The sequence below is a fragment of the Cervus elaphus genome, chromosome 24 (assembly GCF_910594005.1).
Source record: "Cervus elaphus chromosome 24, mCerEla1.1, whole genome shotgun sequence".
Lineage (NCBI taxonomy): Eukaryota > Metazoa > Chordata > Mammalia > Artiodactyla > Cervidae > Cervus > Cervus elaphus.
The window spans coordinates 17750025-17772577 of record NC_057838.1 but is presented as its reverse complement, the minus strand read 5'-3'; the positions used below and the strand labels follow the sequence as shown (position 1 = coordinate 17772577).

At 44.9% G+C, this 22553-nt stretch overlaps 1 long non-coding RNA gene across 1 annotated transcript in view; it reads left to right on the top strand.

Annotated features, from left to right (window-relative positions):
* The first annotated feature begins 16274 nt into the window (after positions 1-16274).
* LOC122682993 overlaps positions 16275-22553 on the top strand; it is a 34462-nt gene continuing 28183 nt past the window's right edge. Inside the window, exon 1 of the long non-coding RNA XR_006337589.1 lies at positions 16275-16338. This is a non-coding gene — a long non-coding RNA (uncharacterized LOC122682993). The remainder of the gene's footprint in view (positions 16339-22553) is intronic.

Below are 22553 nucleotides of genomic sequence, written 5' to 3'. Positions count from 1 at the left end.
CTGTTGTCAGAATCGACCTCGAATGTGGCATTTTGCACATGAGGGGTGACACTGGTTTCCAGTAAAACGGATGAGTGTGGCCGCCCCTTCCGGTGTCCTGTGTCCTGCTCCAGCGTAGACAGCGTGGCGGGGTTAAGATGCCTACTGTCCACACCAGGAGGCGTGTGAGGGTGAAAGGAGGGCGATGTTAACATAGAGTGAAGGCAGATACAGCAAACAAGCGTGGGGTCACCAAGCGGGAAGGGGGAGGAGACACATTAGGGGTGTGGGATTAACAGAGACAAGTCACTGTATAAAATAGACAAGCAACAAGGGTATAGTGCATAGTACAGGGGATTACACCCTGTACCTTGTAAATAGCCCGCAATGGAATACAGTCTGCAAGAACACGGAATCACTTTATTGTACATCTGAGACTCACACAATATTGGAAACCAACTATATGTCAATTAAAATAAAAGAATAGAGCGAAGGGATAAGCCAGCACTGCCGTGGCCAAACTAGGATATGTGTCACCTAAATTAGAGCAAAAAATTGATAAATCACAGACTGGATAGCGTTGAAACAGATACATTACCATACGTAAAATAGATAATCAGTGGGAGTTTGATGCATGACACAGGGCACCCAAAGCAGGTGCTCTGTGACAATCTGGAGGGGTGGGGTGTGGAAGGAGGTGGGAGGGGAGGGGGGCTCAGGAGGGCGGGGACATGTATATGCCTGTGGCCAATTCATGTTGATGTATGGCAAAAATATCATATTAAAAACCTCCATGCTATTGCAAAGTAATTATCCTCCAATTAAAATAAATAAGTTAAAGAAAAAACACAGGCTGAGATTCATGCCCTAGGGCTGCCATACATCAACGGTGCTCTTGTAGTTAGCCATATTTTCTCTGTAAGCTGCCTTTTTGTGTCTATAAATGTGAGTTTAATGGTTTTCTCTAGTACTCTGTGGTTCGAGCATTTTTCTGCCTCTCTGTAATTATTTCTTGAATGTCTGACTTCCCTGTTAGCAGCGTGAGGGTAGGATTTTGCCTGTCTTTTCAACCACACGTCTTTGTATTGATCAGAGTGTCACACTTACGGTAGGCACTCTGTTGCTCTTTTTGCAAGAGAGAATAAGGGATATACCCAAGAGCAGCCAGTAATGTCAGTGTCTGCTTTATAGTTAGAATGTTCTTGAGAAAGTCCTTCAATTCTCAGCTTGCTCTTATTGACGGCCAGTAGTAGTAACATCCAGCCTGTGCTTGGAAGAGAGTGTCTCTAAACTAATGATGTTAATTTCTCAGATTGCTGAAAATCTTGAGTTCCATCATTTCTGTGCTTGAGCTTCAGGAAACACACCCACACACATACTGCTTATCTGTGCAAGCTGGGAGTTAAAAAATTATTTGCTAGGGATGTTGAATCTTATAGACACATTTGTTGATTAACTCATCCATCAAATATTTATATGGTGCACATGTGCTGCTCACTACTGTCACGCACTTTTCAAGCACTGAGGATACAGAAATGGTCCCTAGTAACACCGAGGAGAGAAAGCAGAAAAGTAGTAAACTCATGAAAATTGATAGTAGTGATAGTGTTTTTAAGAAAAATAGAGCAGATTATAGAGGGCAGAATGTTTGGGTGGTGAGAAAAGTCCTCTTTGAGGAAGTAACATCTAACTCAACACTTGAGAGATCGTACCAACTGAGCTTTGCAAAGAGTCGCAGGAAGAGAATAAATTCCAGAGGGAGAATGTCAGGCACAAAGGCCCTGGAGTGGGACATACCCAGATATGGATATGCGGGAGCTGCAAGGAAGTGGGTGTGTTCAGAGCCGGGCAAGAAGCACAGGGCGTCAGGAGGCCAGAAGAGACAAGACCAGAGAAGAATTTGTGACGATCAGGGCGTGGAGCTTGAATCTAATTTGAAGAGGATCACATGTTTCATTTTGATTTTTAAAAGATAACTCTGGTAGGTGGAGGAGTAGTAGCCTTAGGGAGACAAGAGAGGAAGCAGGGAGCCAGGTTGCAAAGTGACTGCAACAATCCATGTGAGAGGTGTCGGCGCCCAGGAGGAGAGGTCAGCGTCGGGATGCCTTGTGAAAGGAGAGCAGGGAGGATGACGGATTGGATTTGGGGTGATAGAGAAACAGGTGGATCAAGGAGGATTCCAGGGATCCTGCCCTAAAACACTAGAAGACGGCAATGTGGTGATGGCATTTTATAGAGATGGGGAGCAGGGCTATGAGGGGGCAGGAGGGGATGTGATCTTGGGAACAGGAGTGAGCGAGTGATCAGAGTCCATCTGTGCATGAGCTTCAGATGCTGGTGGATACCAACCTGCAGATGTCAGCTTGGCTGTTGGTTTTACCAATATGGATTTTATGGGAAAGATCAGGACCAGTGTAGTGATTTGGGAATGTGTCAAGGCAGGAGGAGAAGGGGGTGACAGAGGATAAGATGGTTGGATGGCATCACTGACTCATATTTATGTCCATGATGACACCATATTCATCATGGACATGAATATGAGCAAACTCTGGGAGATAGGGAAGGACAGGGAAGCCTGGCGTGCTGCAGTCCATGGGGTCGCAAAGAGTCGGACATGATTTAGTGACTGAACAGCAACCATGACAACAAAGAGGTCACAAAGCATGGAGTTGGATGAGGTCACTGGGAAGTTTCTGAGAAGGAAAGCGAAAAGAGAGAGAGAGTTGGGAGACTTGATGGAAGGAGGAGGGCCTGGGCCCCTGGAAGGCTTTTTACAAAGTGGCACCCAGGAAAGAGGCAAACCTGGAGGTCAGGGTGTCCAGAACACCGAGAGGATAAAGCCTTTAGGAGGGGGGAGTGGGGCTCCGTTGTATCAAATGGTTCAGCTTGAAGCTGAAGATATACTGAGTGACAGCACCTACTCCCAGTTCAGTTCAGTTCAATCACTCAGTCGTGTCTGACTCTTTGCGACCCCATGAATCGCAGCACGCCAGGCCTCCCTGTCCATCACCAACTGCCAGAGTCTACCCAAACTCATGCCCATCGAGTCAGTGATGCCATCCAGCCATCTCATCCTCTGTCATCCCCTTCTCCTCCTGCCCCCAATCCCTCCCAGCATCAGGGTCTTTTCCAATGAGTCAACTCCTCGCATGAGGTGGCCAAAGTATTGGAGTTTCAGCTTTAACATCAGTCCTTCCAATGAACATCCAAGACTTATCTCCTCTAGGATGGACTGGTTGTATCTCCTTGCAGTCCAAGGGACTCTCAAGAGTCTTCTCCAACACCATAGTTCAAAAGCATCAATTTTTCGGTGCTCAGCTTTCTTCCCAGTCCAACTCTCATATCCATACATGACCACTGGAAAAACCATAGCCTTGACTAGACGGACCTTTGTTGGAAAAATAATGTCTCTGCTTTTTAATATGCTATCTAAGTTGGTCATAACTTTCCTTCCAAGGAGTAAGCGTCTTTTAATTTCATGGCTGCAGTCACCATCTGCAGTAATTTTGGAGCCCCCCAAAATAAAGTCTGACACTGTTTCCACTGTCTCCCCATCTATCTCCCATGAGGTGATGGGACCAGATGCCATGATCTTAGTTTTCTGAATGTTAAGCTTTAAGCCAAATTTTTCACTCTCCCCTTTCACTTTCATCAAGAGGCTTTTTAGTTCCTCTTCACTTTCTGCCATAAGGGTGGTGTCATCTGCATATCTAGGTTATTGATATTTCTTCCGGCAATCTTGATTCCAGCTTGTGCTTCTTCCAGCCTAGCGTTTCTCATGATGTACTCTGCATATAAGTTAAATAAGTAGGGTGACAATATACAGCCTTGACATACTCTTTTTCCTATTTGGAACAGGCTAGGCTTAATTGTGCAGATAAATCAGAGTATTTTTCTCTTTTCTGAGATGAGAGAAGAACCATGATCCATTTCTTCCCTCCTTCTTGAATACTGTATGCGGAGACATTTCCCTCAATGCTAGCCAGTTAGCACAGAGTCCAGTAAGTGTAGGAGGAAGATGTAGATTGGTGAAATTTACAAAAGCCAAGCTAACATTTCCATATTTTCCAGCTGCATGCCATCTTCTGAGAAGCTGCAAAGGATATTGCATTCTTTGTTCTTTCATTTATAACTGAGTTTTAAGTAACTTTATTTTCACTTCCAGAGCCCTGTATAGAGCAGTAGGAAAAGCTGTCCTTTCCTAGGCAAGAGAGAGTTTGATGTCCCTAATTTGGCTTCCTTTTTTCAGGCTTCCATCTTTCTTTGTTTATTTTGAACTTTCTGAATCGAATGTCCAGGGTCAGTGTCTGTCGCTTGACCTGAGGGCAGCGGCTGCTTTGCTGTGTTTTGCTTTCCGCTTTCCACAGAAAAGGAAAAGATGACAATAGATTTGCCTCTTCCTCTTCGGTTTCAGATCTTATGATGACAAATGGGAAGGCAGTATTTCAGATCCTTCTAATGTCATGGATCATTGGAGCCCCAGGAATGTCAAGGCTTTACTATTTGGACATCATTCTAGGCAACTCAAATACAACCTTTAAAGTTTCCATTCATGTGACCTGGCACTGATGGGGAAACTGCCCAGTGAAACTAGATACTGGAGGCAGCCCACCCAGGGTCAGTGGCAGAGCCACCGATAGAGGAAAAGGAAAATTGTCTGCAGGTGTCCAGTCTGCCCCTGCGTTCTTGCTCCAAGACTGAGAGACAGCCTGACTCTTTGCCTTACCTCTGTTGCAGCTCTGTGACCTTGAACATGCCCCTCCATCCCTCTGAATTCCACTCACTGTCTTCATAACACCAGGTTCGTATGTGTAGTACGTAAGGGTCAGCATCAAAGTGAGGTTTGGTGAATTGATAATTACTGTAAGAATGTGTTGTTTTTCAGTTGCCAAGTTGCATCCAACTCTTTGTGACCCCATGGACTGCAGCACGCCAGGCCTCCCTGTCCCTCACCATCTCCCGGAGTTTGCCCAATTTCATGTCCACTGAGTCAGTGATGCCATCGAGCCATCTCATCCTCATGATGCTGTTTATCATATTCTGAATCCTAGAGATCTGTTGTACTTTGATTATTTTGTTTCTTATACTTCTGACCCTCTAGTGAAGCCCTCCGTTCATCACCATTCAGTAAATGCTTGCCCTGCCCCCCACCCATAACAAGATACCTGGAAAGCATCTGAAACCATTCTTCACCCTACATCAAAATGGTGACAAAGTCTGGATAATTCTGTCTCCTTATAAGTTTTTAGTTCCTCCCTCTGCTTTGTGTGTCTTCATTAGTTATTAATAAGATGACACCAGGGTCAGTGGCATCATTAGAGCCCAGGACTCTGCTTTTCTAACTGCTTTCATCACCCTAGCTTCTTATCCCCTGATCCATTTTTCCTGCAGCAACCTTAGAGTGAGGCGTCAAACCAAACCCGAGCAGAATGATCCAGGAATGATCCACTCATGCTCCAGTTAAAGACCAACCAGAGGCTCCTCGATACCAACAGGATAAAATCCCAACAGCCTGGCACATGCTTCCAGGTTTTCCACGGGAAGTGTCCTCCTGTTTCAGCTCTCATCTCGGATCTGGGGGCCTCAGGGCTTTGTGCTGCCTCGACCAACCCATGGGTTTCCACCCGTGCCCTCTTGCGCGGTCCACCTGCTGCCCGGCCTGCCTGGTCATCGGATGTCTCCCCTTCTATGTTTCTGCGCTCTGACCCCACACAATCTGCTTTTTCTCTTCTTGCTTTTAATGCAGTGCAGTTGGTTTACAAAGTTGTGTTAATTTCAGGTATATAGCAAAGTGATTCGGTTACACACTCATATGTACACACACACACACATATTCTTTTTCAGATACTTTTCCATTATAGGTTATTGCAAGATATCGGGTATAGTTCCCTGTGCTATACAGTAGGACCTTGTTGTTTATTTTATATACAGTGTGTGTGTATTTGCTAATCCCACATTCCTGACACACAGTCTTCTTTGATTTCCCCTCTCTGGCCCCTCATCGCAGCCAGGATTGACACTCCTTCCATGGTTCTGTCTGGCTCGCCTTTCTGTCTCAGCCTCTGAAACACAGCACATTAGGCGGGCTTTCACATGAGGGTCCCCTTCACTGTGGACACCACATCCTGCTTGCCTTATTCATTGTTTCATTCCAGCATCTAGTGTAGAGCCTGGTAATACTCACTGTGACGGAGGAGGGGAGGGAGAGAAGGGGGGAGGGGGACATCGGTTTCTTAAAAACATTCATATTGCAAGTCACATGTACTCCTAATATATAAATAAACCGCCAGTCAACCAACATTTGTCTTCAAAACATTTATTTCAGCATGTTCTACCAAACCTGAACCATACTTAAAGCCTGCTCCTGGCCTGGCAGTTGCTCAGTCGTGTCCGACTCTTTGCAACCCCATGGACTATAGCCCACCAGGCTCCTCTGTTCATGGGATTCTCCAGGAAAGAAGACTGGAGTGGGTTGCCATTTCCTTCTCCAGGGAATCTTCCCAACCCAGGTATCGAACCTAGGTCTCCCGCATTGCAGGCAGGCGCTTTAACCTCTGAGCCACCAGGGAAGCCCCTTGTAAAGGTCCCTGTTTTGTAATGTCTGTGCTCTTTCTCAAGCTGGAGCCTCGGCTCCTGAAGCTGCAGCTTCTGAGAGCGGAGCTTGATGAGCAGGGCGCCAGGACCCCGTCTGGAATCCCCCAAACCCAGGCCAGCCTGCTCCCAGGTCTGCCTCGCCTTCACTGCAGCATCATTCTCTCAAGCGCGTGTGGGGCCTGACATCCCTCATCTGCAGGTGCTGGAGGTGAAGTCAGGCACCTGCTTCTCTCATGTGAAATGATTTGAAATAAAAGGTCTGCCCCGGAAGCCCCACCAGGAAGCCTCAACCAGACCACAGAAAACTGACGTCTGGCGATCTCTCCTGCTGTTTGGGGCTCAGTGACCTGCAGGAACTGGTTGGACCCCTATCTTCCCAGCCCCGGTCAGTGACAGCAGATCCGCGGGCTGGAATCTGCCCTAGTGGGAGTGTTTACAGCACAGACCGTGCATGGACATCGGGGCGTTTCTCTTTTCTGCAGGGACAATGTGACAGACAATTCAGCACCTTCCCGACCCCATCCTCCCCTCCTGGCCCCCTCCACATTCCCACCCCTCTCCCCAGCCCACGCTTGAAGAGCCCAAGCCAAACACTTGTGAGAAACACGGAGAACCTTTGTGTCCACAGGAAGATTTATTTTTTCCTTCACCTTCATACAGGAAGTCCCCGGGCAGTGATTTTTAGATAGAAGTGCTGAAAGACCATGTCCTCTTGGCTACTCACTTCAGTTTATGTGGCCATTGTTTGCTCAGAAGGTGTTGAAATCTTCCTAGAACACAGTTGATTAAAACTGACCCTGAGAAAGCCCCCTTAGTGGACACAGTTATAAGAAAACACAGACAGACAGACAGACAGAGCTTGACCATGTTCCTCTTCTCTCTTTCCCGTCTCTTAACTCCCTGGGACCACTCAAACAGGGAGAGTTTCAAAATTAATATCATAAGGAGTTCAAGGGCCTGCAGCCCAGGGTTTGAGAAATTTTATAATTGCTTTAGGCTGGCCCTCTCTCTCTCCCTGTTTGTTTAGAAGGTGTTTTTTTAGAAGGAAGTTTATTAAGATGCTAATGAGACAAACCTCAGGGCCTCGCATTTTCACAAGACCCATCCCAAATTACAGTGTGACATGTACTCATGTGTCTTTGAAAATAATCACAAAGGTGAGATTTTTTTTTTGCATTATTTTTCTTGAAAAGTGTCTCCCATGTCGTGCATTTTAGGCCCCACAAAAACTGGGTCCATCTCTTAAGATTATTTGATGTTGGTTTTGCCTAATTTATTTGAAGTCATAATCTCACATCCAACCCTGTCATTCTCATTAACAAAATTCCCATCCTCTGTCTGTCCTTCTAAAGATTCACAAGGAAACCTCTGTGTTATAAAGTTGCTGTTTTTTAAAAGTCTGTGTTACTACTAAGAAAAAGAAAATGAATATTTAACTCCTAAAGGAAAAACATAGGCTTTTAGGCCAAAAAGCTTAGAGCTCAGCCGCCTTCTGGTTTCACTGGCTCAAAAACCTCTCTCCCCAACCTTGCCAGCACATCACCTGCAAGTCAGCCTCTGTCATTAGCCCGAGAACCTTTCCTTGCCCTGATGTTCATTTCATCTTGGGGCCCTTCTGAGGTTAGGAGCCCCTCCTATGAATTACCACTGAACTTAAGCTTCACCCTACAGACCCCTTACGAACCATTTGTTGTTGTTCAATCACTAAGTTGTGTCTGATTCTTTCCAACCCCATGAACTGCCGCACGCTAGGCTTCTCTGTCGTTCACTGTATCCAGGAGTTTCTCAAACTCATGTCCATTGAGTCAGTGATGCCATCCAACCATCTCATCTTCTGTCTCCCCCTTTTCCTCTTGCCCTCAACCTTTCCCAACATCAGGGTCTTTTCCAGTGAGTCAGCTCCTGGTACCAAGTGGCCAAAGTATTGGGGCTTTATCACACGTTAGGGCAGGAGCTCCAAGAACCAGCACAGATGGTCCTGTGAAACCTCCATACATAGTTACTGAATGGATACATAGATTAACAAAGTAATACTTCTCTCTCTCTCTCTTTTTTTTTTTTTTGGCTGGGCCATGTAGCAAGTGGGATTTTAGTTCCCCAAACAGGGATTGAATCCAGTACCCCTTACAGTGGAAGCACAGAGACTTAGCCCCTGGCCAACCAGGGAAGTCCCCAAATAATACTTTTCTGAATTAGCAGTTAGGATATCTGAACTCTGGTTGCCTTTCTGCTCCCAAGAAGCTTGAGATCACCGAAAAAACCTGTACATTCCTTGGACCACATTTTCCACATACACATGTCAAAAGCAGGGATCCGAGGTAGGCTCCAAACCGAGATTATCTTTAGTACCTCCCATGTGTGTAACCAGTCCTTACAAGAAAGAGTGAGGTTCCTCCTAAGAAAGACCACACCCGGGGGAAGACAGGGCCGCTGCAGACACTGTGGTGTGAGTGGGGGGCTGGTGTGAGGAAGGCTGGGCGTCTCGAGCATTCCTGGGACCTGTCTCTCCAGTGATGCTCTTGCCCAGGCCCAGAATGAGATGAACAAGTAAAGAAAGTTTGTTTTCCACTTTTTTATATGATTTTCTCCAGTGGGCTTTGGGATCTCAGTGCGTCAGCAGCATTGGTATTGGAGTTTGGGCAGAGGTAGAGTTTGGCCCAGGGGACCTTGGGGGGAGGGTGGCTTGGCAGCATCGCAGCAGTGAGGACCTTCGTGGTGGGCAGTGGGGTGAGCAGCCACTCTTGATGTTGTGAAGAGCCCAAAACGCATCACAGTGAGATGGAGAAAACAGAAGGAAAAAGGCAGACACCTAGTGTCATAAGCAGACAGTTCATAGAGTGTGTATCTTAGACACCCTTTGTTGTTGTTGTTTAGTAAGTAAGTTATGTCCTTGTGACTCCATGGACTGCAGCATACCAGGCTCCTCTGTCCTTCACTCTCTCCCAGAGTTTGCTCAAATTCAGGTCCATTGAGCTGATGATGCCATCCAGTCATCTCATCCTCTGTCTCCCCCTTCTCCTGCCGTCAATCTTTCCCAGCATCAGGGTCTCTTCCAATGAGTTGTCTCTTCACATCAGGTGGCCAAAATATTGGAGCTTCAGTTTCAGCATCAGTCCTTCCAGTGAATATTCGGGGTTGATTTCCTTTAGAATTGACTGGTTCAATTTTCTTATTATTCAAGGGACTCTCAAGAGTCTTATCCAGCACCACAGTTCAAAAGCATCTGTTCTCTGACACTCAGCCTCCTTTATGGTCCAACTCTCACATCTGTACATGACTACTGGAAAAACCATAGCTTTGACTACATGGACCTTTGTTGGCAAAGTGATGTCTCTACTTTTTAATACACTCTAGAAATTTGCAGAACTCTGGTGCAGGAATGTAAAGAGACTCTGTGTCACCCCAAAGCAGAGACATGTGTTTTTACTGTTGTTGTGTGAACCTCTTTTTACTGCAAGGTCTGGATTGGAATATGATTGGGCATTTATTGGGAATTCAAAATTATAAAAGATTATCATAGCACAAAGAACATGATACACGTTCAATCCTCAAATATTATAATCATAAAATGAACAGAATTAAGAATATGTCATTCCATGGCTATAAAATTGGAAAGTTCAGGCCTATGTTTTCTTTTTCCAATACAGTAGGAAGGTTTCCTGTGATACTTACTGCGTGTGTGTGTGTGTCCTAAGTTGCTTCAGGTGTGTTCTAAGTCGCTTCAGTTGTGTCCTGTTCTTTGTGACCCCATGGAATGTAGCCTGCCAGGCTCCTCTGTCCACAGGATTCTCCAGGCAAGAATACTGGAGTGGGTTGCCATGCCCTCCTCCAGGGAATCTTCCCTACCCAGCAATGGAAGTGGTGTCTCTTATGTCTCCTGCATCATCAGGCAGGTTCTTAAACACTGGCACCACCTGGTGCCATGATACTTCATACATGGATTAAATTAGTCAAGTTAGATGACTTATCTGATCCTCAGTTTCTTCACCTGGAAGATGGGATAATAGTCTATACTTTGCAGGGGTCTTGGGAGGGAGTCAACATACAAACCACCTGGGTGAATGCCTGGCGCTCAAGAGTGTTTAATAAACATTATTCTGTCTCCAACTTCATGTCCATTCATTCATAAAGCTTCTTCCTCAGTTCAAAACAGAAGTTTAAGGGAGAGAGGACAAGGGCAGAAGGTGGTTCATGCTCTTCTAGAAGTTTCCTTGTGATATTCACTACAGTTTTAAGGGACTGAAGAATCTATGAAGTATAGAAGAAAAGGGAAGCATTGAAATTCGGGTATTGTAACTTCCACTCCATTCTCCGTCCCCCTTCCATCAACCCCTCATGCTTGCTCTCCAGTTGCTGGTGATTTTATCTGTGCTCGTCTTCACCAACATATCAAGACCATGGTCTATGGGAGTCATCTCAGAACCTGTGAAGAGCTTACTGGTGCTTTTTCTTTCTTTCTCTGGGTTTTGAAAATATAATTTTCATGTATATGTATAGGCTTTTGACCATCAATAGATGTGATTAACTTACTAAAATCAGTAACTAACTGTGACACACAGGTAAAAGCAATGCTGTCAGTGGAAGTGGAAGTCTAGGGGTCATTGTGTTCTGTTCCCTATGAACCCCTGCCAAGCATATTCCTGCATGCCAATACTTCTGTCATTATGCATATCTTCCTTTATCAGCAGTTACTTGATTGTGTCCTGGTGAGTGGTCTGGAGCATATATGAGCTTGTGTGTGTACACGCACAATGACGTGTAACATGTTAGAGTGACTACAACATCATTTGGGGGCTGTGGGAGACCTGTGTTTGAATTCCACGTCCCCTACTCAGTAACTCTGTGACCTTGACCAGTTTACTTAACTGCTCTAAGCTTCAGTGTTTTTAATTTAAAAATGAGATTTGGAGGATTTATGCAGAGCACCACAAAGACGATAGCTAAGGTATTAATATTCTAAATATAATGAATAATGAAGCAGTGTATAAACATTACGTGCAACATTGTTAACAAACAGGTTTTATGAGAGTGAGAAACATTTCAGAAATACTAGTTGAGATCTTGTGACAGTCAAGACCACAGAGACAGCCAAAAAGTTTTCTCAGATTTTTCACTAATCAAGGGAAAAGCAAGGCAGCTTATTTAAAAAGTTATTGCTCTATCAGTCCCTTCCAATTCAGTCACGGGGAGTTAACAGTAAAAATACTATGGATCCATCATATTTACTGAAACGTCACCCAGCAGGGACCCTCCAGGGCCTGTGATCTCTCCAGGAGGAGCTCAGTCTTAGCACTGCTGCCTCTTCCAAAAAACCATCTGGCAGAAAGCAGCATCCTGCCTGGAATCCACAGCATTTCTTCATTTGTGAAAACAAACAAACAAAAGTTCATTTCCTCCCAAATCTTCTCAGGATCCTCTCTCTGATTTATTATCTTGTAGGAATCAGTTTTCCCATGGCCTTCTTGACGCCTCCATTAGGGAGAAGGCCAATCCACCGCGCCCCCCTCCCCACTCCCCGCAGGTGGAAGTGGAGCCTTTAAGGGGCATTGTAATGTCACCAGGGTATCTCAGGATTGGGTCTGAAAGGATTCAGTCAAACTCTCCATGGGAATTATTTCTGGGAGATGCTTCTATAGGTGAGGAAGCAGTTCTTGCTTGTAAAAAAATCTACCTAGATTTTCCAGTTTTTTTACAATAAGTATTTATTACTCACAAGATAAAACACAATGACAGTTGAAACAAAGTGTGGTGATACCAAGATTGCAGCCAGGTAGCCTTTTTTCAGTTTTGTTACTGTTTTCATCTTGATACAGGCTTTGAACTGGCTGTATATTACCTTACTTAATTTTCCCAAACACTTCCACTCATGTTGCCCATGAGAGTTTCACAAGCTGACCTAGGTATCAGAGATAGGAAAACTTGACTGCTACTGAATTAAAATAGCCTTATTTATTTACTTATTTATGGTCATTCCACGTAGCACATGGGATGTCAGCCCAGGCCACCTGCATTGTATACCCAGAATCTTAACCACTGGACCTCTGCGGAAGTCCCAAGAGCTTTACCGGTTTTTTAATTTGTTGTTGTTGTTACTTTTCACTCTGTTTTTGGCTGTGCTGGGTCTTCGTTGCTACCCCAGCTTTCTCTGGCCGTGGTGAGTGGGGACCACTCTTGGTTGTGGTGCATGGGCGTCTCACTGAGGTGGCCTCTCTTGTTGAAGAGCAGCAGCTAGAGGCACAAGGGCTCCAGTTATTGCCTCTGGGGGTTTCAGTCGTCGTGGCCCATGGGCCAATTGCTCCACGGCTCGTGGAATCCTCCCAGACCAGGGATTGAACCCGTGTCCCCAGCATTTGGCAGGCAGATTCTTATCCACTGTACCACCAGGGAAGTCCGAGCCTTATCGTTTAACACCTACAAGTAGGTAGCAGTGCAGGAATTTGAACTCAGGTCTGTCTGATCAAAGTCTGTATTTATCACTACTATTAATCCTTCAGACGTATTATTCTGGAGGGGAAAAATCCAGAGTCTGATCAGTGTGGTTTCTTTTTGTAGCCACAGTTAAATTAAGGTGAATGAAAAAAATAAATTTTCTCCCTAACAATCAAATATCCAGTTCTTTTTCCCCAAACTGATGGATTTTGTAAGACCTTTGGCTCTGTTCATGACTCTTTACAGAAAGGGTCCATTCTAAACCTAAAACATCGGTAAAAGTGCATCTTCATTTTGAAATATGTAAGGAAGCTTCCAAAGATACTAAAGGACAAGATAATATGATAGATGGAGCAACCAGGTAACAGAGAGAGGCATAAATAAGGCCAGTTAACACCAGAATGAAATAATGCATTCCCCACCAGCAACTAACTAAAGAGGAAATGACTTAAAATAAATTTTAGTAGTGCCTAATATTCTTTTTTTTGTAAACAATTTGAAACTCATAATTTTCTTTGAGTTTCAATTTAATGTTCATTAAGTAAGTACCTTCTAAGCCGGTTACATTTTGACTTCCTTTAAATTTTGGGGGAGAAGGTTTGGGGGGCAAATTTTTAAAACTCAAAGGAAAAAAAACTTTGATTTTGCATTAAAAGAATCTTCTATTTATTTTCATTCAGTTCAGGGTGAGAGCCAGGATTATTTCCCTCTCGTGGTGTTCCAGCACATGTGTCAAGTTTAACTGAATGACTAGGGAATGAATCTAATGGCAGCAAATATGAATTAGTCCAACTGGCAAGAAGGAGATTATAAAACTAGTCATGTGATTTTAAAGCAGTCCCACGTTTGGATTTTGGAAAGTTAGATTTAAGAATAACTGAAAATCAACGCCTAAGGGCAGATAGAGGAGGAATAAATCTTACCTGTTCTTCCATCATCAAATTAAATTTCAAACCAACCATCCCCCAACTCAATTTCAAGCAGAATTAGCAGGAAGGCTTAAGAATGGGATGCTCAGGAGGCTGGAGGAACTGAGAAAGAAGGGAAGACAAACTCATGGGTCACACTGCAGAGATTACCGGGTGGAGAGATTACTGGGTGGGTGGAGAGTCCACTCTGGCAACTTGAGAAGTAGCCCTGTTCCCCTCTGAAACCCATCAGATTTGGACAGAGAGATGCTGGATTTTATTATTGTTTATCCCTTGACAAAGAGCCAAAATAAGCCCCAAGCTGAATATCCAGCTTTGCATCTAAGGCATTTTTGTGTCTCTGCTGTGGCAAAGGAAAACACATTTTTTTTCCTGTTGCTATGTATACTGGCAAATATCCTATCCAAAGAATTGTGCTCCAAGAACTCTGGAAACACCTGCCAGCAGAAAACTTGGGAGCTTTGTTTAAACAAGCGGACCTGCCAATTTTCCAGTACTGTTGACTATGCAGGACTAAAAAATGCGGACTATTTTAAAACCTACTTGATGGATAACAGGAACTGGGTCGTGGTGATGTGGCATGGAATGTGCCTAGAATGGTGTTTACCTTTTTTAATTTAAATATTGCATAGTCTGAGCCTTCTGCAAGGACACTGCGGTGTTCATCACCCTTCAGTACTGACCCCACCATGTGGCTATGAATGGGGAAATGCTTGGACTGAATTCAAGATATTTGGCAAAACAGAGTTTCCAGGAAACACTGTGGTAACCCAAAGCACCAGGCTGTGATATGTACAGGCATTAAAACAATGTCCTTTAGGTTATCATGCGTTTCTAGTGTCTTCTGTAACACCCAGTGTGGACTCTCCTAAGTCTTAGTGAGCAATTAAATTCCGAGTCCTAACTGAACTCTCATATGACAAATGGTCCCACTCTCCTCTTCCCCTGTCAAATTAACTACTATATGTGCTTGTCCAGTAGGCAAGATGGTTTCTGGATGTAGTGAATAGAGGCGCTTGGCTGTGTACAGTTCAGTGGTTGACCAAAAAATGCCGTGCTCAAGACAGTAGCATTTAGTGGCATCTGTTTTCATTCCAACAGGCAGTACTTGATTGTTTGAGAGTAACTGAGGTCATCAGAGGAGGTGGAAAGACGCCAGGTGTCCTTGCAGAGTGTAAGGTTGTCCCACTGGATTTGAGCTATTTCCTTGACTAAGGATGCCATGGTGAAGTTTTCTGGAGGGACCAATGCTGTTACTCCAAAGGTCCATCAGCCTGAGGATGTTGGTCTGTTTCGTGTGATCGGAAGGAATAGTGTTGAAAGCTTCCTTCTCAATGTGTCCATCCTCTGACCTGCCATGAAAGTCCTGCCACGTTGAGTTATTCCTTCAGATTGTCTCCTTAGGAAAGTCACTGTGCATCTTAGATCCTCAGTTTCCTCATCTCTAAAAACAGGGATTTAGACTATGTATCATTTAGCTATCACCACAATAAGGGAAGCCTGGAGAGCTGCAGTCCAGGGGATTGCAAAAGAGTCAGATAGGACTTAGCAACTGAACATTAAGACTCAACACCAAGGGTCAACAGGTCAGTTCTGCCCCATATACCACTGGCTAAAGAAAGTCACATAACCAACGCCAGAGTCACAGAGTGTGGAAATGCTCTCCATTCATGAAGAAGCCAGGGCAAGGGTGTGGGACAGGGAAGGAACTGAGATTAGTAATTCAACCTACGGTAGACTGGCTCAGTGGGTTCTAAACTTTTGGGCCTTATAGCTATAAGAAATTGTTCTTCAATGCAGTCTGTTATAGGATCCCGAAATTTAAAACATATCAAACTACAGTCATTCTGTGGTCCCTCTAGGGGATTCCTCAGGCATTGGACTTATTTTTAAAAATATTTACTTACTTGGCTGTGCCAGGTCTTCACTGCAAAATGTGGGATCTAGTTCCCTGATCAGGGATCGAACTCAGGCCCCCTGCATTGGGAGCTCAGAGTCTTAACCACTGGGCCACCAGGGAATCCCAGGGCACTGGATTTAAAACCTAGTACACATAAGTATCATGCCATGTGCTTTTAGGTCCTGTGGCCTTCTATGAGACATTAGGAGAATTGAGATGGGGTCTAAAAAGTCCCATTTTTTAATAAAAATCTCTAGATAATTTGGATGCCAGGGCTTTGTGGAGCTTGACTCCTCTGTGATCCCAGGGTTCTAGGCATTACCTCTGTCTTGACAGCATGTGTGAGTACCCAGTACCAGCAGCAGTTAGCTGAGTCACGTGATATATGTCAGCTGAAATATATTACTCTTCTCGTCCCAGCCGATGCGTTTGGCAGGGACAGCAAGTCCAGGAGCCAGTGCCGTAGAGGATGTGGAAGCAGGAAGGGAGCCAAGGCATCTTGTGAAGGTATGAATGTCTCAGATTTTGTTTACAGCAGTCCTAAACAGTGATGCTCTTAAGCGTTGATTCCAGAAGGTCAGAGTTAATATGCAGTTATCCCTGGTGGTGGGAAACTCAAGCAAAACCTCAGTCATTTAATGTATCAGTGTAGCACCAGAAAATAGGACAATAGAACCAGCAGGATGCGGTCCTTCTCTTCTCTTTCTCTTTTTCGTCAATCTCTTCCTCTCTCTATATATTTCTCTCCATCTCTATTTCCCTATCTACCTGTCTGTTTTTCCTGTTTGGCAGACGTGGGGCCTGGTGTATACATTTGAAACCCGCAGGGCAGGCCACCGTGTCTCGAGGGCAGACTGTAACTCGGACAGGATCTGACACTGCAGGTCAGAGTTCTGCGGGCAGAATTCTCTACCCTTAGAGTCTTTCAACCGATTGAATCAGGCCCAGCTAGATTGTGGAGGATATTCTCCTTTAGATGTTAATCATATCAGCAGAATACCTTCATGGCAACACCTGGATTAGTTTGACTGAACGCGTGCGTGCGTGCGTGTGTGCTAAGCTGCTTCAGTCCTGTCCTACTCTTTGCAATGCTATGGACTGTAGCCCGCCAGGCTCCTCTGTCCTTGGGATTCTCCACGGCAGTGGTTTGCCATGCCCTTCTCCACGGGATCTTTCTGACCTAGGCATTGAACCCGAGTCTCTTATGTCTCCTGCACTGGCAGGCAGGCGGTTCTTTACTCCTAGTGCCACCTGGGAAGCCTGTTTGACTGAATAACTGGGTTCTGTAGGTTGAGCCAAACTGGCCCTTAATACTGACCACCATAGTTAAGGATTCTTCTTGATTCTTGTCACATTTTTATGTTACTTATAGTCTTACTTAATATTTTCTATTAAGGTGACTCATTTCCTTCAAATTTTAGCCTCCTCCTAAGCAATAATAACTATGAAATTCCTGATTCAATCTACTAGTTATGTAAATTATACAAATGATAAAATTAATTATAACTATTAAAATGCCACCTTAAATAATTCACCACATCCTCTTGGAAATGTTTAACTAGTTCATCAGATCTCCTGCCACAGAGCTGGGTTGAAAAGTTTCCTGTGCAAAAAGGAGGAATGTTAATGAACAAAGTCAGGTCTTTGGTCAGTTGCTCAGCCTAGGCATGACAGAGTACAAGAAATATTTTCTGTTAGAGAAAGCCTTGGTCCGAGCAGGTGTGTGATTGTTTGGGAAGAGGAAGTGAGGACCTGTGCCCAGAAGGAAGGATGGAAGGATGCTTAGGGATTTCTGACAGTTTCACAGATATATGAAAAATGACTTTAGCTGCTTGTGGGTGGTGCTGGTGGTAAGAGTCCGCCTGCCAGTGCAGGAGACATAAGAGAGGCGGGTTTGATCCCTGGATCGGGAAGATCCCTGAAGGGGGGCATGGCAACCCACTCCAGGATTCTTGCCTGGAGAACCTCATGGACAGGGGACCCTGGCAGGTTACCAGTCCATAGGGTCACAAAGAGTCAGACATGATTGAAGTGGCTGAGCATGCACGCATTATAACTGTTAGGAGCACTATGTTGCAAAAAACTAGAAATAATTGAGTTCATCAAACCAGCAACAGATGATGAAAAAGAAATAATCTTTGCCCTTAAAATCCTTATAATCTAGTGGTAAAGATGAATATTGAAAGATGACTGCACAATATTTTTAGACCATGAAATTTTTGCACCTTGTTTTATGTAGGTGGGTATGTTCCGGTGTCTCCAAGTTTATAGTCTGTGGGAGCTTAAATAGAATTTGTATCCTACTACTGTGTGAAAATTGTGTAGATCTTAATTATGTTGAATTGGTTCGTGGTGCTTTTCAGATCTACTGTATTCTTCTGTGATCAGTCACTCAGTTGTGTTCTCCTCTTTGTGACTGCATGGACGGTAGCCCACCAGGCTCCTCTGTCCATGGAATTTTTCAGGCAAGAATATTGGAGTGGGTTGCCATTTCCTACTCCAAGTACTCCATTAAGGAGCTATTTTTAGTCCTTTCCCTTCTATGTATCCTTCTACTTTTCCTATATCCTTCTACTTTTCTGTATATTTATTCTATTAATTTTTGAGAGTTTGATATTGAAACTCCAACTACCAATTTTAATTTGTCTACTTAAAAAATAATTATATTATATAGTGGAACTATATGTAACTTTGTTCTGTATTTTCCCAGTCTCCTGTAAGTGTGTTATCATACTTTCATAATTTAAAAAATAGAAAAGAAGAAAGAAAAAAAGGAAAAAAGCAGAGTGAAAAAATGACTGCAGACCAGTGTAGAATATGCTGGTAGAGGCCTGCAGGGGTGATGAGGAAGGGGCCAGGCAGTCAGGAGGACTGTTTGGAGGAGAGGCTGTCAAACTGAGGTTCAAAGAATAACAAGAATTATAATAGCCTGGTAAACAGGGCCTGGGTATTGGGAGTGGGAGGAGCATTCCGTTTAACGTGGAAGCATGAACAAAATCAAAGACTTGAGCTTGCATTGTTTGTGTGTGTGTTTAGAGGACAAAGGCCAGGGGTGGATACAGTATAGAATCTGCATGACCCCTGGTGCCTGAAGCACAAAGTGTGGGGCTTGGGAAGGTGGAGAGGCCAGCACAGGCCGTCCCGATGAAGTCTCTCCCTTCAGCTGCAGGGGAGTGCTGGATTTCTCAATGATCAGATCACACATGTGCTTCAGATGTCACAGAGTCCGGGGAAGGCCATTTATTTTATTTTCAACCAGTTTGTACATTTTTAAAGTAAAAAGTGGTTATTTTAGGGGAAAAAAACCCCAACATTGGATGTTCTTACACGTTACCATTCTGGCGTTGCTTTTGTTTTTAAACTACGTCTGGCAGAATGGAGGTGGATGAGAGCTGAAGTCAAGTACCCTGAATGCAGTGTTACAGCTTTCCTGGATGGGTTTTACTTATTTATTTGGATTTTTTTTTAACCGGAGTATAGTTAATTTACAATGTTGGGTTAGTTTCAAGTGTACAGCGAAATGATTCAGTTATATGTGTGTGTGTGTGTGTGTACTTTTCAGATTTGGATGTGTTTTCTCGTATGCCTAACAAAGCCATCCTATTTTAGCAACCTCTCCCTTGTCTTAAGGATTTTGTTTATTTGTTTTCATTTAGTGGTTCTCTGCAGAGAACATAGGAAGTGTGTGTAAGCGTTCCAGTCTGTCACAATGATTGGGATCGCTGATGGTTTTTAAGTGGGTGAAGACCAGGGGTGTTGCTACAGACTGAATTTTGTGTTCTCCCCCCACCCCAATTCAGATTTTGAAACCCTAGTCCCCCTGATGAGGGCATTTGGAGATGGGTCCTTTGGAAGAGAATTGGGTTTAGAAAAGGTCGGAGCTCCGCGTGTATTAGTGTCCTTATAAGCTGAGGAAGACACCCGCTTTTCCTGCCACCCCCATGTGAGGACACAGCAGGAAGGCAGCTGTCGACAAGCCAGGAAGAGAGCCCTTAGCAGACGCTGGCAGCTCGGTCTCAGACCTTGCAGCCCTGAGAACCCTGAGAAATAAATGCTGGCTATTTAAGCCACCCAGTCTGTAGCATTTTGCTGTTAACAGCCCAAGCAGGCTAAGACAGGTGTTGTAATCTTCCTGAACCTGGGTGATGGTCCCACTGGTCAAAGTGGCTGGTAAAACTGAGATCCTTTTGTGCTTGAGGAAGGCTTTGGGAAGATATTAAGGTTCCACAGGAAAGGAAAAGATGAGTAAGGACAGCCCAAGACAGAGGCCAGAGGTCTCAGCGTCTTGCTTAGTATTTTTACCACCCTTTCTCATAGGATGGATATGGGGCTGGGCTGGGAGACCCTGCCATTAGAATACTGGGCGGAGCAGGCACGGGAAAGTGCCTCTTTTGGCTCACGTGAGCTGCAGTTAAAACAAACAGAAACCACGTTTGGGATAAGAAGGCTGCACCATCATGCCTGCATCCTGTATACTTGCAGGGTCTCAAGGACACTGGAAACTTCACGATTACAGTCAGTCATGTGCAAGAAGCCGGACTTCACAGTGGCTGCAGCGCAGGAAAGACAGTGCCTAGTAATGATAGTCGGGCGTCTGTGAGTGAATGGCTGGGTGGACCCGGGAGGCCAGGGGCCACCCCAGCACCACAGTAGGGCCAGGGAATGCCATCCCCTGCGCGCCCCCAGCCAGGCCGCCTCGGGTCTGCGCGCACTGTGGGCTTCGCTGGGCAGGAGGTATTTTGATTCCCTTGGGTAAATCACGTGCTTTAACGCAGGAGGCGAGACACAGCCCCTCTGTCAGACACACACCCGCCTTTGGTGGCTCAGCGTGTTACTGAGCAAGGGAGGTGGGAAAGGTCCCCAAGACTTGCCCACAGGAGTAGTGGTCCTGGCTGATGCCTCACCCTGTCACAGGGCCATCTCCTCACCCCTGTCCCTAAAAACCATCCTGGAATTTACAAACCAGACCCTAAAGAAGGGGCAGAGAATGGAAGTTTCCTTAGGGTTGTTCTCACCGTGCGCACCTTGGGGAAAGCAGAGACATTTTCCGAGAGGCAATAGGGACCACAGATCATCAGGCACGTTGCTAGACAACCCCACATCCTCCCAGCCCCCGCTGCCCCCTTGTCAGCCGTGGTAACATTCTAGTTCACGCTTGTATTTTCTCAGAAGTCCACAGTAGCTCAAGTGCGTCAGCATCATGTCAAGTTTATTTTGAAGATGCCGAGATCTCCATGGAGACTTGGGGCAAGAAACATAACAAGAGGCCTATCAATTTTCATATCATCTTGTCATGGTTTTACATAATGTTCTTGATGAAAGCAGAAAATGGCAATAAGTAATTAGTTTCTTCAGATAAGAATCCTGTGGGCAGAGAAAACTGCCCGGGAGGCTTCTGCCTCTGAGCCCAGAAAGCTCAGTCCACTTCCTTTTCTCTGTGTGTGGAAGGGGTGCATGGGGCCAGCTGTGCTGTAAAAGGGCCACCGCGGTCCTTGCCACCTTTTCTGCTTCCAGCCTATGTACACTTCCTGTGTTCCTTGGCTTCCTTGTTTGAATGGGGTACCAGCGTCCAACTGAGCCGAGGGCGTCATTTTCAAAGCTGCTGTTTGAGAATGGGGGGTGGGGGGGCTGTGCAGGAAATGAAGAAACCCATAGGCCAGGCCTTTGGACTCCACGCTGAGGCCAGAATCAAGACACTTGTTCTTGAGGACAAGAACTACTTTGTAAAGAATAGCCGATGTACTCCTAGCCCAGAAGGTCTGTGCTCGAGCACCGCCAAGCCCTGAAACTCATTTTTCCATAAACAAGCTTCAGCCTTAGACATAACTCTCTTTAGACGCTCTGATGACTTCATGGACCAGGCATGCAGGGCGCCCAGATGTATGACTTGCTCAGCCTCATTCACTGGGGAAACCGACCTTGTCCTTTGATTTGGTCTCAGCACAGATGTCATTTGTCAGAAATGCTCAAGGAGGTCACTTGTCCGTAACTTATCTCTTAGGACCCCGACTCATTTTGGGGGTGACTGTCTGTCCTCCCCCATCATAATTGCGTCCTCTCTGGCCCCTTCTCAGGGGAGTGAGTGTTTCTTTAATAAAAACCCAGACTGCCCCAAATCTCTGCGCTCTCAGAGATTTCCATACCTAATTGGCTTGAGGTTTTTATGACTTATTATGAAAAAAAAAAAAAATAAAGGAAAGACTTGCAGTCTTCACTGTAATCTTTTTAATGGAAGATAATTCCCAAGACAAACAGTAACATAAGCTTATTTTCCTGTCAAACACGATTCAGATTTGACAAGAGTGTCTCATCTCTCCTGCTGCTTAAGGGAAACAGGGTGATCAGGATCTGAGTAGAAAGAGCTTCATGAAATTCAAAGACTTGTGGGGAGCTGAGGCAAGACAGGCAAAAGAAAACGAGACACTTCCCCAGATTTTGCACAGCTCAGCTCTTTCTGTGGTGGTTTCAGACAGATGGCAGAGGTTAGTCTCATCTTCCATCAGCTGTCAGCCTGAGACCATAGTGAATTCCCTTCTAGATGATCTGCTAGCTTTTCTGTAACTCTGGGCACCACATCTTTGGAATTTTTTCAGGCCACCCTAATTTCAGTGGTTCTATCCCATAGTCTCTACAAATAGCTTGACTTTTTATGTTTCCATGTCTGTTCAATTCCAGTTCTTTGTTCAAGGAGTATCTGCATGTGAGAACACAAACCTTAAGCG